The sequence below is a fragment of the Heteronotia binoei genome, chromosome 1 (genome assembly GCF_032191835.1).
Source record: "Heteronotia binoei isolate CCM8104 ecotype False Entrance Well chromosome 1, APGP_CSIRO_Hbin_v1, whole genome shotgun sequence".
In the NCBI taxonomy this organism is placed as follows: domain Eukaryota; kingdom Metazoa; phylum Chordata; class Lepidosauria; order Squamata; family Gekkonidae; genus Heteronotia; species Heteronotia binoei.
Genome location: NC_083223.1, coordinates 177,708,645 through 177,728,169, shown reverse-complemented (window position 1 = coordinate 177,728,169; position 19,525 = coordinate 177,708,645). Strand labels below are relative to the sequence as shown.

At 43.5% G+C, this 19,525-nt stretch overlaps 1 protein-coding gene across 1 annotated transcript in view; it reads right to left on the bottom strand.

Moving 5' to 3' along the window:
- CAPN11 (calpain 11) overlaps positions 1-15,014 on the bottom strand; it is a 50,584-nt gene extending 35,570 nt beyond the window's left edge. The window contains exon 1 of the mRNA XM_060244650.1: positions 14,875-15,014. The gene's annotated coding sequence lies outside the window, so the exon portion shown is untranslated. The remainder of the gene's footprint in view (positions 1-14,874) is intronic.
- Between the last annotated feature and the right edge of the window lie 4,511 nt (positions 15,015-19,525).

Sequence of the window (19,525 nt, the reverse complement as noted above, 5' to 3'; positions counted from 1 at the left end):
AATATGAGAGAAGTAGCAGAGGGGAGGAGGCAAAGGGGGGGAGGAGAAATGGAATAGCCACCCTGCAAGTTTCTTGTGGATCTCCACTTGTTTTATATAATATTGTAATTAGTAATTGAAACATTTTACATAAAAGAACTGTAGGCATTAAGATTTAATACAATCCCTTTAAAGCTGATTTTTAAAAGTAGAAATATTAAGAAAAAAATCCACTAAGCGGAAAATCAATGGGCCATCTGCTAAAAGCAGCAGAAAACAAGCATGTCTTCACTGAAGAAAACAAATTCCACTTTTAGGGCTGCTTTTCTACCAAGCATGTACTTCCACAGTCTAACAACTTTTATATATAGCTGTGTTTTGTTGCATACATGGATGAAAATGCAAAGTAACAGCCAATTGCATAGTCATGTGTTTCACAGAATGCATTGTCCAAATCTAAATTTTCCAGCAACTTCAAATGTTTACAGCCTTACTGAGGTTTCTCCATAAAGCACCAATGGATTCCACTTCCCTGTCCAAGTTCTGATTCACTGGCATCTCGGATCAAACTGCAGGGGGATCATTCATGGCTTGCCCCCACATATATACAGATCAAAATACAGGAAATGTGTGATGTTCCTACACAGAAGGTTTTCCATTTAGGAAAGTGCAAAAACTGTCCTAAGAGCTCTGGTAGCAAAGGCTAAACTGTGTGCACCTAGCAACATCTAAAGACACCTGTGTAAGGACTAGGAATGAATGGACAGTTCTCACAATGCAGGGAAATAAGAAGTGGGGTCCCACGAGGGTCACTATTGAGGCCAGTACTATTTATTCATCAATGATACAAAACTAGGGGTGAGTAGCATAGTGGCCAAATTTGCAGATGATGCAAAATTATTCAAGTGAAAACTGAGGCTGACTGTGAAGAGCTCCAATAGGACCTCCACAAAATGGGTGACTCAGCAACAATGTGGCAAATGAAGTTCAGTGTCGTTAAGTGTAAGGTGATGCACACTGGGACAAAAAAATCCCAGTTTCAAATATAAGCTAATGGGTTCTGAACTTGCTGAGAGAGGAAAAGATCCTGGAGTTGTAGTGGATAGTTCAATGAAAATGTCCACTCAGTATGCTGCAGCAGTGAAAAGGCAAACTCTATAATTAGAGATTATTAGGAAAAGAATTGAGAATAAAATGGCCAGTATTGTAATGCCCCTGTATAAATCTATGATGTGGCCTCATTTGGATTACTGCATGCAGTTCTGGTCCTTGTATCTCCAAAAGGACACTGGGGAGCTAGAAAAAGTACAGAGGAGGGAAACGAAGATGATTAGAGGGTCAGAGAACCTTCCCTATGAGAAAAGGCTGAAGAATCTGGGACTTTTCAGTTTAGAAAATAAACAATTAAAGGGGGACATGATAGTGATTTACAGAATTATGCACAGGGTGGATACAGCTGACAGACATTTTTCTCCCTCTCCCCAAATATTAGGGCACCCAATGAAGCTGATGGGTAGTAGTTTCAGGATGGATAAAAGGAAATACTTTACACAGAGTAATTAAAATGTGGAATTCGCTGCCAGAGAATGTAGTGATGTCCAAAGGAATAAACAGCTTTAAAAGGGGATGAGATAATAAGTCTATCAGTGGTTACTAGCCATGGTGACTGAAGGAAACTTTCAGTCAGAGGACTAATTAAGCCTCTGAATCCCAGAACCAGGAGGCATCATTAAGGGACGACCTTGGACTCTATGCCCTGCTGTTGGCCATCCAGAGGAACTGGCTGTCCACTGAGTGAGACAGGATGCTGGACTAGATGGACTATTGGCCTGATCCAGCAGGGCTCTTATGTTTTTATAGTGGCAAGATTCACAAAGAGCAAGCAGCATTTGAACAGAGGCACCAGAGACTGGCTTTCAACCTAATCTCGCTGCTTCTGATTTAGCATTTTCTTCTTTTGGAGGGATCAATCCTGCATCAATAACTGCAGCATTTGCTAGAATACAGCAGTAACATTTTCTTGTATTCTTTCACTGTGGACTTCAGGACAAAATCTTCCACATAGAAGGTCTCTTCACAGGACTGTCAGCCTTGGATGGGCATGATTCCAACTCATGCCATGAATGCTTGGTTGGGCTAGTCACACTCTCTCAGCCTAACTTGCCTCAGAGGGTTGTTGTGAGGATAAAATGGAGGACAGGAGAACGACCATTGGTGCTTACCGCGAGGGCTCATTCTTCTTTGAGGACAGGAGGACATCCCACCATCTACCCAGGGAGGCAGGACTAAAATTTCTTCTTCCTCTTCCTGTGGTGGGAATGCCCATCTTCTCAGTTTGGGAAACTCCGAGAAGCAGTTTAAATCATCAACCTTACTCAGAAGAACAAGAACAAGAACAGCAACAGCCTGACATGAGTAACCATAACACATATAAATGCATATATGAATAAGAGGAGGCAGATAGGTTTAGGAAAGATAAGAGCGATGTAGAGAGGTGGGCAAGATGTCCTCCTGTCCTCAAAGGAGAATGACCCTTCATGGTAAGTATCAATGGTCATTCTCTTTCTGAGTCAGAGGACATCTTGGGTGCTCCTATAGCAGTAGGTTAATGACTGTGTGGGACATCGCTCTCTTCTGTCAACACATGCTGTAATACTTTTCTGCCAAATGCTGCTGCTGAACTGTAAGAGTCTATTTTGTAGTGACACACAAACGTCGAGATAGGTGACCATGTTGTGGCCCTACAAACTTCTTCAATTGAAGCGTAGTTGTCAAACGCTGCACTGGTTGCCACACTTCTGACGGAGTAAGTGGTGATTCCTTTGGGCACCTCCATCTTCATGGCCCGATAAGCCTCTGAAATACACTGTCTAACTGCATAGCTGATGGCCGAGACTGAAATCTTTTGACCTAGGTTGGGGGGTGAAATGTTAACATAGCATCAGTCTTTCTAATTGACTCAGTCTTAATGACTTCAGGCATCTGTGTGCATCCAAAGTGTGCCAAAGTCTTTCTCTTGGATGTTTAGGGTCTGGACAGAACAATGGCAAGTTAAGGTCCTGGGATTTATGAAATGTGGAAGTGACTTTTGGCTGGAAGGTGGGATTCGTACAAAGCAGTACCTTATCCCTATGAAAAATACAAACGTCTTTTTTAACTGAAAGTGCGTTAATTTCTGACACCCATCTTGCAGAAGTGATGGCTATTAGGAAAACAGTTTTCAAGCGTAACCACTTCAGAGAAATGTCCTGAATGGGTTCAAATGGGGGCTTAGTAAGAGCTGTGAGCACAATATGTAGATGCCATGTAGGAAATCTATGTATCTGTGGAGGAAACTTAAGCGTAACTCCCCTCAGGAATCTCTGTATGTGAGGATGTCTAGAAAAGTCACTGTCATCCACCAAATGGAAAACTGATGTTAACGCTGCCACCTGTCCTCTCAGTGTTGCTGGCTTTAAACCCAACTGCAGGCCATCCTGCAGGAATTCTAACACAGAAAGAACCAATGAACGCAATGGATCCTTGGATTTCCTGCGGCCCCACCTATGAAAAGCCTTCCAGGTAGCGTTATAGATCCTGATAGTTGAACTTTTTCTGGACGCCAACAATGTGTCCGTGATTTTAGGTGAATATCCCAACTTCAGGAACGTAGACCGCTCAATTTCCACGCAGTCAATTGCAGCCATTCTGGATGAGGATGCCAAATGGGCCCCGTATCAGCATGTCTGGTGTGATCTGCAAGTGTAGTGGTGGTTCTGCTGCCAATCTCTGAATGGTGGGAAACCACGGAGCCACTAACAGAACCAGTGCTGAGTCTGCTACTGACGAAGGAACCTCACTACCACTGGCATTGGAGGGAACGCATACAGCCGGCCTTGAGGCCAATTGTTGATAGAGCGTCCACCGCTACAGCTTTTGGGTGAAAGTACCTCGTGCAAAATTTGGGTATCTGGAAGTTGACTGGAGATGCAAATAGATCCAGGATTGGCTGACTGAAATGACTGGCTATCTGGGAGAACAGACACGTTTTTAGCTTCTACTCCCTTGGTTGAATAATTGTCCGGCTGAGCCAATTTGCTTGCACATTGCTCGTGCCCTTGATGTGTTCTGCTGATAGAAAGTAAGTGATGTTCCGCCCAACTGAACAACGTCCTTGCTTCTTTGGCAAGAGCTGAAGACCAGGAGCCCCCCTGATGGTTCAGGTAAGTTTTGGCTGCTACAGTGTCCATTCTCACTAGAACATATTGATCTTTCACCTGAGCGCTGAAATGACTTAAGGCTAGATGGACAACTCTCAGCTCCAGTACGTTTATAGGAAGCAGTGCTTCTGATTGTGACCATTGGCCCTGAGTCGGTACATTGTCCAGGGTGGCCCCCCAACCTGATAGGCTGGCGTCTGTAAACAACTGTACCTCCCTGGGAAGAAAATAAATCTTCCCCTTGCGCAGATTGACCTCCTTGGTCCACCACTTCAGGCTTTGTTTGACTTTCAGAGGAACCTTGAATGAAGTATTCCTCCTCTGTGTTATTTGAAGTTGGAAGGGGCGAAGCAAGGATTGCAAAGGTCTGGTGTGCAGTCTTCCCCATTGAATAGCTTCAATGTTTGAAATGAGTACCCCCATTAGTTTGGCCAAAGTCAATAAGGGAGTGACTCTGCTCTGGATGACTAGTTCTGCCAAGGATTTGGTCTTCTGGATCTTTTCTTCGGTGAGGAAGAGGGAGTTTTTCTTGGTGCCTATTATCATGCCCAGATGTTCTAGCCTCTGCGTCGGGACCACTGAACTCTTGGCCAGATTGATGAGGAAGCCGTGCTTCTGGAGACAGAGGATGGTCAACTGAACATCCAAATGGGCTTTCTCTTTGGATGGGGACAGTATCAGAAGATCATCTAAGTACGGATGAATGTGGACCCTTTGTTGTCTGAGATGAGCTACCACATTCACCAGAACCTTTGTAAAAACACGCGGGGCTGTAACCAGACCAAATGGAAGAGCTCTGAATTGATAATGGGCATGACCCACACAGAAACAAAGGAAGCGCCGATGAGAAGTCAGGATTGGAATGTGTAGGTACACTTCTGTGAGGTCCAGAGAAGTTAGAAAGTCCTCCGGTTGTAAGGCTTCCATGATCGTTTTGAGATTCTCCATGCGAAAGTGATGAAGTTGTATGAACTTGTTCAAAAAGTTGAGGTCGAGGATCGCCCTCCAATCTCCATTCTTTTTGGGAACAGTAAAGAATATTGAATACACTCCCTGACCTCATTGGTCTGGGGCACATGTTCTATGGCTTGAATTTCCAGAAGATGGTTCAAAGCTTTGTTTGTGATAGACCTTTTGGAGGCATCTTTTTTGTCCTTTGTTTCAACTAGGATCTTCTCTAATGCACTACTGAAAGGCTTTTCACCTTGGAAGGGATAGGAGACCACTATATGTTTAGACTGATTGTCCACTTGCCATGCTCTGAGCCAAACCCCTCTTCTGGCCACGGCTCCTGAAGAGAGACCTCTGGAACAGAATATAAGAGCATCAAGAGATGCATCAGCAGAGAATTCTGCGGCTTTGAGTAATCTGTTGGTACCATCAAGTAACCTTTTATCATTTTCAGGTATTAGTTGAGTTAACCTCCTTGCCCAAGCTATAGCAGCTCTGGATACAATGGAAGATGCAGCACAAGCTTTGATTGCCATGCCGACAGCTTCATAAGATCTCTTGAGTGCCAAATCTGTTTTTCTGTCCCAGCTATCCCTGAGAGAACCATGGCCGTCTTCTGAAACAAGCCCTGAAGACTGAAGTGCTGCTACAGGTGCGTCCACCACCGGGACTTGTAGCATCTCGTTTGCAAAAGCAGGCAGATCATACAATTTTTTAACGAAACTGGGGAATTGTCTATTTGAGTTAGGTTTTGCTCACTTAGCCTTGAGTTACCTTTCAAAGAATTGTGGAAAAGGAAAAACCTTTGCTTACGTATGTGAGCTGGGAAAGTACTCCCTATCTCCAGTGACTTTATTCCTAGGGTTGGTAGAAGAAGCCGCAGCATCCTCCTCAGAGGAGGAATCCTGAAGAACTAGGGCCGCCATGACTCTAGTTAATAAAAATTGATAGTCATCCAGCTTAAAGAAACGGACTGCCTGTTCAAGGACACTAATGTCCTACACTTCTTCATCAGGGATAAAGTCCTCACCATCCCTAGTCTGACTCAGAATCAGAAGGGTTTCCCTCTGATTTGTCCTCTAGATTTTTATAATCCTGGCCCTGCTTCCTGGCTGCCTTAGTAAACCAGTTGCCCTCTGCAGGATTGTGTTGCTTGAAACATCGGGGGGGGGGGGGGAGGGCGGGGAGGAGGAGAGGGAGATCTTGACCCCACTGAACTAGATCCCATGTTCCCATGTATCGGCAGGCATTAAAATTCTCTGCTCTAATGGTCTGTTGTAACATATGCATGAAGTCTCTGGGAAAAGGCCCCCGAAGGGGATGTACATTACCAGACTACGTATCCTGGATCAGGCTCGCAGAAGAGGCTTGCCCCGATGCAGATTGATCCATACTGCAGTCCCCTGACTGGAGGCTGGCACCCAGGGCTGTAGCCATGGCTTGGAAGTCAAGGCAGCGATCATTATCATTTTGCGCCACAAAACTCCCTCCAAGATGGCCGCCACCTCTGGGAACTCGCTGGGGGTGTGGGGACTCAGCTGCCGATAGCGAGGAGCCTGGACGCTTTTGACTGTCACATGTACAGGCAAAATTGACGGGAGCCAGAACAAGCCGAGAGGACATGCCGGCACCGGATTCCTACCCCATAGCTCCGTTGGAAGTGTCAGGGACTGGCACATCTTCCAAAAAATTGTCTCGAAAGCCTTCCACTCGTGCCTATGCGGCTACGCGGTAAAAAAGGTGAGCTGCGATAACTCAGATCCCTTGCTGATCGAGCGGGGAGGGGGGGTGAGGAGAAAGAAATTTAAAGTGATAGACTACTAAGAACTAAAGGCACTATAGAAATTTAAGTAGAGTAGAAAGGGAGTGAGTAAGGCTGGAAGAGGAAGGAATAGAAGAGAAATACACTTTAGGAGGAAAAAAGGTTTAGAACTAAACCAGATAACTGCTCTCCCTTCTGAGGCAGGAAAGAAACTGAGGAGATGGGCGTTCCCAACACAGGAAGAGGAAGAAGAAATTTTAGTCCTGCCTCCCTGGGTAGATGATGGGAAACACCCAAGATGTCCTCTGACTAAAAGGGAGAATGACGTACACTACTTTTTGTCCTCATTGGGGTGAAAGAATGAATTAAATAAATACGCAGGAAGACTCAGAAATAATGTAACTACAACTGTAAAGATAGTGCAAAAATTCCAGATGCCAGGATGATCTGGGAGTTTTCTTGCCTGTACCCAGGAAGTTTTTTGGGCCCGTACCTAATACCTGGATAGCAGCACATCAGATCTTGAAAGACTTGAAAGATACTGGTCTTTTCTGTATTGATTCCAGTTGGTACCTCCTTTTATAAATTTTTTGTTTTTATAAATTTACATCTTGAATATCACCCCACATCCTAATATATTTCATTTCTTTTACTTCTTTGGTTTTACATATTCCAAGTCCTATTGTCCCTATATAGATTTTCTGACCATACCAGCCTACAGAAGAGCCTTCTTTTTAGCCAGGTTTAATGTGCTCCCTACTGCTGTCCTTAGTGGGCGCTACATGAGAAAGCCCTATTCTGAGAGATTATGTGGTTGTGGATCTGGCTCTGCTGAAACTGTATAACATGTGTTTTTTGCTTGCCAAAGGTATAACTACTTAAGAAAACACTTTATCGACCCACTGATTACTGATATTGATCTGCCTGTGGCAAATAAGCTCCAGCTTTTGCTTGGTGGCTTTGATCTAACTATCACAGTTTCAGTTGTAAAATTTCTTCTGGGAGTGTTAAGATTTAAGAGACAAGAGGAGGATTTTAAGAAAATGGAAAATGATGTTTTATGTCGTGTACTTTGCTGATTCTAAACGTTTATTTTGTAAAATTCTCTAAAATCTGTATTACTGATGAATTTTTTATTTTATTGCCATTTGGTTATGACCAAATGGTCTGTGATCAATAAATATATATGATATGGTATTCACAAACAAATGTACTTTGGAGTTAAGAAGACATTGGATTTATATCCTGCCCTCCACTCTGAAGAGTCTCAGAATGGCTCACAATCTCCTTTACCTTCCTCCCCCACAACAGACACCCTGTGAAGTGGGTGGGGCGGAGAGGAATCTCACAGCAGCTGCCCTTTCAAGGACAACCTCTGCCAGAGCTATGGCTGACCCAAGGCCATTTCAGCAGGTGCAAGTGGAGGAGTGGGGAATCAAACCCGGTTCTCCAAGATTAGAGTCCACACACTTAAACCACTACACCAAACTGGCTCTCCATGAAAGCTCATATGAAAATGTTTTTTAAAACCTAAGTTCCATATTGTTAATACAATATTGTACCTTTCTTATTTGAATAAACTATTTTAAATTTTTTTTCAAAGACTTGAAAGACTTTGTCCAACTTTGATTGCAAGCACACATGCCAACTGGCAGGAGAGTTGCTGGGTCATAATATCATCACCAACAATACAATGCAAGTTTGTAAAACAAAAAACTGCTTGTAGAAAGGAACTGTAGGTCACTTCTGAATGTCAAAAACCAACTTCTTTCAAAAAAAAATATGAAATATTCAGTAAAATTAGTAAGGTATCAAGTGCCAGTGCCTTTACAAGTCTGCTTTCACTGACCAAGTCACTACAAACAGGCAACATGCTTGTTTCCCACATATGTTTGTATCTATTACTGTCTATTTCTGAGGAGGAATCCAGGAGAAAGGGAATATCCCTGGCAAGGTGAGCCCCCTTCCTTTTCACACTGCAAGGCTACAACCCTGATGTAATGGACCCATGGCCTTATTGTCCCAGAACAATAAGAACGAAGCCATCTGTAAGAGCTGGGACTGACAGCATGTAGAACTATTTTAAATCCTTGGGTATTGTGTGCTGGTGGTGAAATGCAGTGCAATTAGCTTACAAATGTAGCCGAAGGGAGGGAAAATGAACCACTGCTGGGCATCATGATTTTTATTAGATGGCTGTAGCTTCATATATGAATTATACTGCTGACTATTATTATAAACTCTGGTAATTCAGCAGCAGCATTACTGATGTCTTTTGGATCACATTACTATTGATGTTTTTTAGATCACACTGCTATAGCATTTATTACTGGTATGGTATATGAGTATCCTAATGACACTAGGTGTGTCTGTGACTTAACTGGAAAGTACTGTCTATGTGAGCAATTACTTCTTTAGATGTTAACTCCTTTACAAGAGAACATGTCTGTTCAACCAGTGTCTCTCATGATTCAGGCTACCTACCATATGCCACTCTGTTCTCTTACTATCAGCAGAATCTGACGCTGTATATATGGTTAACGTTACAATATTTTTGCAGTAGCCCTGCAGGTCATTCACCAATCCCATGTGCCACAAGGGGACTGCTGGGCAGAGCAAGGAATTTTGAGTGGTTCAAGCTGAAAACAACCCAGAGTTCTCCTAATAATGGGAATGCTCAGGCTGATCCCAGAGAGACCATCCTACCTCCTATTAAGTAACCAGATCAGTTGCAAGACCTCAAGGCATCATTTCTGAAACAGGCCCCTAGGTTCTCTCACTGTGCTGTTATGACTAGCCCAGGTACTGACCCATGCGCATGACACATACACAGCTTAGCAGAAAAATAAGAACCACCTTAACAATACAGCACTGTAAAGTATGAGAGCAGGTCCACACACATATTCAAAGCAAAATGCAGCTGAGCTGGTTTTCCAAAGCACTATGCAATTTTGGAAGAAAAAGAAGGAGGGGGGCTTTCGCTCCCTTTCTTTCTTGAGCCATGGGCAACAGCTGGTCCCTGCTGTTGTGACTGAAGCTCAATATTAAGAGTCTGCTGTAACGCCCCAAGATGTGCTAAGAAAGGAACATTAAATCCAAAGCTAATACTAGCTGTTGTGGGATACTCCAGAATCTCTCTATCACTGGAAGGCAATTTAAAATCCCCATGTCCAAATGCTAGTTGTACAGATTTCTCCCCAGGCACAGTGTCCAGGTCCTTGATAACTGAGAAGTGAATAAAAAACCAGCCAGAATGGACATGTGGACAGCATATCACATCCAGAGATTCATCCCTTCTCCAGAAATCCAGTGCACACAGACTGCAAGTTACATTTAGAAAACCTAGCTGCTTCCAAAATGCTAAACTGCAGCTACACTGCCTGACCCATTCATGATCTCCTTCCTGGTGGCTTTTCATTTTAATTCTCCTCCCATATTACATCCTTCAAACCTGGCACTCCACCAAACAAAACAGCCAGTGATTGCTCAGCTTTTAAACTTTTATTAGCAGAAGAGAATTCTCTCTGCCACCCCTTGAAACGGGTGAGCTCACCCATTCTAGCACACTCGATCAAAGCCATGCATCTCTGAGAAGAGCTGAATAGAGCTGGCACAATCATTTGATTTTGCAGAAGCACTTCCTGCTACTTACATTTCCTGTCAAATTAAACTAAAAATGGAACTTTCAAATTCATAACAGAGCACAACCTCTATGCAGTTTTCTGCTCAAACAGTGCAGTGAAACCTTATGTCAGGTTTCATCCTTTTAAGTACCACTTAAATACACTGATTTAGAAAGGTTATAACTATGCTTAGGACTGCATTGAGAAGTACCCTTCCTCTGCAACATTAGCACTAAGCCTGGACCCTCCATTAATTTACTTCCCACAACTCCCCCATTTCCCTTGCACTAAACTAAAAGCAGCACTTAATGGAAAGAACTATTGCACTGGGCTGCAAAATTCTAGGAAGTCTGAGTTACAGCCCGAAGGTATGTAGTTCAGAATTTTGTCCTAATAAATTAATCTGCTGATTTTATCAGTGTTGATTATTACAAGTACAAAACTTACACAGAAGATGGCACTCACTGCAGGTTAAGTAACATGCAGTTTAAAGAGTATGATTTCTTTTGTATGCGTCACACAAAGGCATGGGTAAACGAAGAGGTAGGGACCCTCATATACTATGCCAGTGGTGTGGCCCAAGCACATATCTATCCAAGCACCAGGAACCCCACCCACTACAAAAACCTCTTATCCATCCTTAGCCACCCCAAAAGCCCAGTCTTTCACATAACTTTAAGCAGAAACAAATGTAGCTTTAAGCTACATGCACTGGTCTTCAAATATTTAAATTCCCAGAATATCTTGCATTAATGTTATAAGGTGCACTGAATTAACTGGGATTGCCTGCTAAAAACATGCTGTGTTGGAAGGCCAGATCTCAAGTATTTTCCTCCCATTTCTTCTCCTTCGGCCACACAACACTTTATTTAGGCAAGTCCTGGCTCCCTGGCATGGCTTCAGCATTGGGATCAGGCTCTTGCTGCAATGCAACAACCTCTCTATTTATCATTTCCACAGTTCATTTGCAGCAAGCATACCCTCACCTCGGTCTGCACACAACTGCTTGAAGGAAAAAAATCTTATAGACTGGAAAGGGAGGTAAGAAGGCAGACCAAAGCAGCCAGAGTTTAGTTACTTACATCCCATATGACTGGGAGGTATGATGGAGAATGTGGATGAGCTCAAACAGTAGACAATGACTAGAAATCATAAAGCAGTATTTAAACACATTTCTGCTTGGTTCTCATCACTGCAAAGGAAAAAAAATGCTAGCAATACCCAGTAAACTTGGGACAGAGCTTCCAGAAATCAAGAACCCAAAAATCTTCTAGTGTCCATTTTCATTTCCTTTCTAAACACATCTCCATACCCTTTGTTAGCCCAGTCCTTACCAAAAAGAAACCTGACATGTGGGGAGGGAGGGTCAAAAATCAAAGATATAAACTGACACCATAAAAAGTAGATGCATATATCATCATATGCATAATTTGGTTTGAACTTTTGGTTCTCCCATTTGGATGGTTGAGAGAGAGAACACAAAACTTATCTTCCATGAATAAGGAATCAATCTGGACATGTAATGCTAGTTGCAATATGTTGCCTCACTTTATATTAGGGAAAAACCCTGACAGCGAAAGACAGACCAAACCTAAGAGTCATGCTTTATTCATGTTTCAAAGTGAGATGCATTTCCATGTGGCAATTGTACTTCACAATTGAATAGTTTGTGGTTACAAACAAGGACTGACAAATCCCAGATGTCTAGAAATTTTTGTTGTAGCATACAGTACTTTCAGTACTCATTTACTGTCTCTTGGTGATTCTCAGAAGAAGTGCAATGCTCATTTAGGCAAAGGACAGAAGTTAGCTTTTCATCATGATAACAACCAGCATTACTGCATATTTATTTTGATACAACATTAAAAAATGACAAGATACTGGGAGAAGTTTATGATTAGGTTTTGTGTTGGCAATGATGAGAAAGTATGGTTATTAAAGATAAAACCTTGAAGGCTGAGAAACAAGTGTAGTGCCTAAATTTTGGCCATGGCTCTTAAGAGTCAAAGAAAATTTGTCAAGGCTAGCTACAAATACACATTATTAGAACAGTGGGGCCACTCTGAAAGTATGTTTACTGCATTCTGTTCAAACTATTGCTTTTTGTGGAGTTTGAATCAGCTCAACAAAATCCAGTTCCATAGGTCTGCAGTATGCACAGCACAGATTGACTGGTGTCTGTGGACATCATAATTTCATCTTCCCATCCCCCATTTTTCCCCAGCCTTTTTTATTTTTTAAACAGACAAGTGAATATTTAAATACATGATCAAATGTGTAGTTCTTTAAAATGTTACAAGGTAACACAACGGGAAGAGTATGACTAATAACTGAGGTAGCTGCTATGTATATCCATCATTTACATTGATAGGCAAGAGAAAGCAGGGCACACCCAAGGGAGAAAAATATCCATTGCAATTCCTGTTTTAATATTATATCTGTATGTATATAACCATATGCATCATCTTCCTGGGTTTGTGAAAGGCTATAAATTGCCACACCCAGCAAAGTTTAAATAATACTCAGAGAAAAAACACAACTAGAAGTTCAAACACAGAGATATATGGGGCAAGAAGAACACAGTATTTAGTTCACAAGGGACTGCAACACGGAAGTTCTAATGAAAAACACCAGTTTAAGCTAGCCAGACTGAAGTAGCACAACTCCATGGAAACTGGATACTTGTAATGATTAAAAGGAAACCAGGATCACAATTTATTGTGGTCATACTGTGTGCACTCTCACAGAACAATACTAGCCTGTATCTCATGATCTACTAGCTGCAGAGAAGTTATTAGTCATTATTAACCAAGAATCATAAATTCTGCAGTATGTGGCCAATTCACTGCCACAGGAGATGGCGGGAGCTACAAGCATCAAGAGGGAATTGGATAAACATATGTCCATCAGTGGCTATTAGCCACAGTGTATCATTGGAACTCTCTGTCTGAGGCAGTGATGCTCTGGGTGCTTGGGAGGGGCAACAGTGGGAGGGCTTTTAGTGTCCTGGCCCAACTGATGGAACCTGGTTTTGTTTTTGGCCACTCTGTGACACAAAATGTAGGACTGTTGGGGCCATTGGCCTGATCCAACATGGCTTCTCTTATGTTCTTATGTTTTCCACTGATGTCTTCGAAGTGTATTTGGTTGTTTAAGCAGGGCAACAGCTACTGTGATATTAGTAGATAGTTCCCACCTTTGTATCTGGTGATTTGTATCTCACACAGCAATATTCTTAGACCAAACATGAGCTTGCAATGTGGCCAAGGAAATAGTAGTATCAACCTAAGAACGGTAACATGTGAATTGACTGATATAAGAGGGAAACATGGATGGCCTTTCGAGAACTTGGCCACCCTTCTGAAGCAGCAGCACCTGTAAATAGCAGAAGAAGCCAAGCAGCATCTCAACTCCTAAACCCAGCATAACTGTAGTGTCCAACTCCTGCTGTGCTGTTCGCTATTACCAAGATTATCCCAACTGCTCAGTACTCTCTTTAGTAAGGATCATTCCCCCTTACTACCACTTGTAGCTTGATTTCACTCCCAGAGAAAGTGCATTAGAAAGACATGAATAAGTGGACTAACAGCCATGAGCTTCCAGATTGCCTGTTCCCTTAGTTTAGTATTACACCGCATAGTGTTGTGCAGGGGTGCAGAGGAAGGAGGGAGGCACAACATCCCCAGACATCTAAGCAAAGTTAAGCAATGACAAGGAATCCACCCCCCTCTCCCATTTCTTTCCAAGCCCCAAAACAGCCGCTTCCTCTTCTAGAGCCCAAGGCGACGCAAGATATTGGCCCTGCCCAGGGCCTTCCCAGTCTTACGCATCCACTGGCATCCACCCAGACTTGCTTCCAACCACACAGTTTAGGAGTGACTGGGACGCAGTAGAATGCCCTCGCAGAGGTGGAAGTAGAAACCTTTTCCGTCGCCGCGGCTCTCCCGAGACACCCCCCCCCCCCTTTCATGGAAAGCATTGAGAAAAACTGGCGAAGGGCTGCTCTCCTTTCGAAACTCGAGCCCCAAGCCTCGCCCAACTCCGAGGGAAACCCTCTGCACTGCATACTCTGCAGCAGGCCCCCGGCTCCTCCTTCCCCCAAATCTGTGCCGCTATCCCGAAGGAATGGGGACTTCCCTGCAGGAGGGGCACTTATGTACATCTTGGCTCACCTATATCGGTGATGGCACCCAGAGAACCGGCTACCTCAGCCAAGTTGGGACACGGCGCGTTTGCAAAGCCGACTCCCGAGGCCCTGCAGCGAATGGCCGGGAAATTAACGGCGTTTTGCGATGAGTCCTTAATCGGATTTCAGGGCGTCCGCCGATCCATCCACAGACAGACAAACGAATTTACTTACTTGCCTTGCGGGGCGTCTATAAGGGCAGAGCTCCGCTTCCCTGTAGGCTGAGTAGTAGCAGCGGCAATGAGAAGGCTCTCTACGCCCTACAACCCTTCATCGCCGCACAATTTGAGCTGAACAGCTGCCCTTCCCCGCTCCACACAAGGAAGGTGGGGTTTGGCCTGGCAGGATATGCATGCGGCTCAAATTGAGCCGTGGCGAGGGGGATGGGCGGAAGAGTTAAAGGCGCCGGAGTTGCGCTCTGGCTTGGCTCGTTGTTCACTACTCCCGCTCTCTCGACAGCCCACCCGCTTGGAGCCTCCCACAGAGGACGCGGCTTCGTCACGCGCAGAAGACAAAAACTTAGGACAGAAGCTAAAACAAAGAGTTTCAGGACATTGAGCCTCAACCCTCCTCCAGTAGACATAGGTGTATGCCGACTAAAAATACGCTTCAAGCATCGATGAAAAGAGCTCTGATTTATGCTACAATAAATCTGTCGTTCTTACTCCGTTTTGTTGTGGTAACAGTTAAACACAGGGCGGGCAAAGGATGAGATGCGAGAGGAAGCCCAGTAGCAATTTGTGCGTGGCTTAGTAATATTAAGAACATAAGAGAAGCCTTGTTGGATCAGGCCAATGGCCCATCCAGTCCAACACTCTGTCACACAGTGGCAAAAAAAAATTATATATATACACACACACACACACTGTGGCTAATAGCCACTGATGGACCTCTGCTCCATATTTTTATCCAATCACCTGTTGAAGCTGGCTATGCTTGTAGCCGCCACCACCTCCTGTGGTAGTGAATTCCACATGTTAATCACCCTTTAATTCATCTATCAGTTGTAGGACCTCCTCTCTTGTCACCTCAATCTGACTCAGGCCTTTCAACACCCCTTCCAAAATTAGCGGTTCTGGAGCGGGCAAACACTTCTCATCTTCCACAGTGAAGACAGAGGCAAAAAATGCATTCAACTTCTCAGCCATTTCCCTATCCTCCTTCAGTAATCCTTTTACCCCTTGGTCATCCAAGGGCCCACTTCCTGATTTCCTGCTTCTAATATATTTGAAGAAATTTTTATTGTTGGTCTTTATGTTTTTTGCAATATGCTCCTCATAACCCCTTTTTGCCTGCCTGATCACAGTCTTGCATCTGATTTGCCACAGCCTGTGTTCCCTTTTATTAATCTCACTTTGACTGTTTTTCCACTGCTTAAAGGAGTCCTTCTTACCTTTTACAGCTTCCATTACTTTGTTTGTTAACCATGCAGGCCTTTTCTTATACTTGTTTGTGCCTTTCCTAACTTGTATATATTTATCTAAGCTTCAAGGATTGTAGTTTTAAATAGCCTCCAAGCTTCCCCAAGGGTTTTGACTGTATTTACCTTTCCTTTCAGTTTCCTTTTTACATGCCTCCTCATCTCAGAGAATTTACCCCTTTTAAAGTTAAACGTGGTTGTGCCGGTCTTTTGGGGCAACTCCCTATTTATACAAATGGTGAAATCAGTAACGTTATGGCCACTGCTCCCAAGCGGTGCGATCACTTTTACATCTCTCACCAAGTCTTGGGCATTACTTAGGACCAAATCCAGGATCGCCCCACCCCTGGTAGGTTCTGAGACTATCTGCTCCATAGCACAATCATTGAGAGCATCAAGAAACTCAATCTCTTTCTCTCGACCAGAACACATATTGACCCAATCAATCTGCGGGTACTTAAAATCACCTATTACGACACAGTTTTTACGCTTAGCCGCTATCTTTAATCCTTCCATCATATTATAATCGTCCTCTATATTTTGATTTGGTGGGCAATAACAAACTCCCATAGTTAAATTTTCTTTTGGGCCCTCTATTTCAACCCAAAGCATTTCTAGAAGGGAATCTAATTCTCTGACCTCAGTCTTACTGGACTGTATGCCCTCTCTGACATACAGAGCCACCCCACCTCCAACCCTTCCCTCCCTATCCTTCCGATATAACTTATATCCAGGAATCACTGTGTCCCACTGATTCTCCTCATTCCACCAAGTTTCTGAAATTCCCACAGTGTCTATGTTTTCTCCCAACACTAAACATTCCAACTCACCAATTTTACTTTGAACACTTCTAGCATTTGTGTACAAACATCTATAATTTCCCAGGCAAGCTAGGCCTGCCATCTTCCTCCTGCCGCCTCGAGACTCTGGCAGGCAGTCCATTCTGTTTGTCACCATCTCAGCGGACAACTCTGATCCATTACCCGGTAGAAAAGTAACAGCTTACCCTTCATCTCTTTGAGATGAGTCCTCCTGAACCAGAGACATTTCATCTCCTGTCGGCTTTCCCTCAAGATTTAGTTTAAAAACTGCTCTGCCACCTTTTTGATTTTAAGCGCCAGCAGCCTGGCTCCATCTGGGGACAAGTGGAGACCATCTCTTTTGTACAGCTCCCGCTTGTTCCAGAAAGCATCCCAGTGCCTAACAAACTTAAACCCTTCCTTCTTACACCATCGTCTCCTCCACACATTGAGACTTCTAATTTGTGCCTGTCTCTCCTGCCCTGCACGTGGAACAGGTAGCACTTCTGAGTTAATAGTGATTAATAGTGATTTGAGCCTCCTGCAGTTTGTGTTAGGAAGGGGAAAGTAGCATGGGGTTATTTTGTAAGTGGGTCCCAGAAAGTACAGAAAAGGTTAGAAACAGGCCCCACTTCAAAAAGTATATGAACCAATGATCTAAACAATTGATGCTCTATGAGGGCTGGTTTATTGGTTGAACTATTTGTGCATGAGCTGCTGCCCAGCTGTGTTAATTTATCTTTGGTATAGAATGAAACTGTACTCTTTGAGGATTACTTTCTCCCCAGTGGGGCTCCAATGCGGCTTACATCGTTATCCTCCATTTTGTTCCCACACAACAACCCTGAGAAGTAGGCTAGGCTGAGAGTTTGAGTGTGGCCTCTACAGCAGACTGGAATTCAAAACTATGCCTTCCGGATCATAGCGCAGTATTCTAATCACAACACCTCACTGTGGCTTAATCCCCGGAAAGTATTTTTATGATTATCGTTAGGCTGAAATTCTAACCACATTTGTTATTTATTTATTATAGAATTCTATCCCATCCTCCCTGCACTTTACTAAGGAGTAAGTCTCTCACTTCTTGCTTCTGAGTATACATGTCTAGGATTGCTCTGCTAGTTTGCTTCTCTCTTCACAGTTATCCACATCACTTGCTTGGGATACATACATAGCCTACATTATGAGATTGTAAAAATAATTGGGATTATGTCCAGGTCCAGTTAAGAATGAAAGGCTGAACAGGCATTCAGGGATGCTGGCGGGCTTGTCTGACAATGGGGGACAAGCACCCTGAGAAAATTAACATTAGGTATGAGCTTGATTAAGGCCAGCTTGGGAACTGTCCCTCCCCACTATTTGTTTAAGCTCAATGGAGCTCCCATTTCATTTATTCTTTGTTATATTTGAGTAACTCAGTACATAATGCCTGCTACAGGTACAACAGACATGCCAGAGGGGAAAGAAAGGGGCAGATAAGGAAGGACAAAGGCATCAGGTTTCCCCAGAAGCAGGTTTCTGCTGAAGGGTGGGGCACATTTCCCCTCCCCATTTTGTTCAGGTTCTGGCTCATGAAGACTTGGTATACACCACAGGATGTCAAACAATTTGCAAGCAGTTTTCCCATTACAAAATCCAATGTTTTCTCTTACAACCATTGACGACAATAGAAATATAACGTGTGAAGACTGCATATAAGCGATGAAACTTCTTTTATCAAGGTGATCTCCACTACAAACATAACCTATAAAGGAGCTCTTTAAAAGAAGGGCACCAGCTTGCTTTGGAGAAGGCACAAAGGAAGCTGAGCGCCAAGACCCTGCAGTATGAAGAAAGCTGAAGTCTGTGTGTGAGGAGGCACTTACATAGCCATACTTGTAATGACTGTAATCCACCCTGAGTCTGCTTGTGGGGAGAGCGGAATAAAAATAAAACTAAATAAGTAAAAATAAATGTGGTTACTGACAAGGTAGAGAGAATATGTGACTATCCAGATAGAGCAGGGCAATCACCCCTGCCTGGGTATGTGTGTATTAACACTGTCATGGAGGATGAAGTAAAGGATGTGAGAAAAGGGAACATGACTTAAGATAGCCTAATTTGACAGAGCTAATGCCATAGACCAGGGGTGGCCAAACTGTGCCTCAGGAGCACATGTGGCTCTTTCACACAAATTGTGTGGCTCTCAAAGCCCCCACTTCCCTGTCAGTCGGCTTGGACAAGACATTTCTCTCTGTAAATCACTTCTCCAAGACAAGCCATCTGGTGGTTTGGAGAATGCATTTAAAGTTGCTTTCTTTCCACTTCCACCTCCCCATTTATTTTCCTGGCTGCCCTCAAACATCTGATGTTCATGTCTTGCTACTCTCAAACATCTGGTTTTTATTCTATATGACTCTTACATTAAGTAAGTTTGGCCACCCCTGCCATACACGAGAATGCCTAAGTTTTTACAATAGTTGTTGATGGAAAGAAACTGAGACTTGCCTCACAGATGCCCATATGGGCGGCTTGTTAATCACACAACACAAGCTTCTGGAAGAAGGCTGAAGCTTCAACTGGACAGTCATTTGTATGAGCAGCCAGACCTTCAGGTAATGGAGTT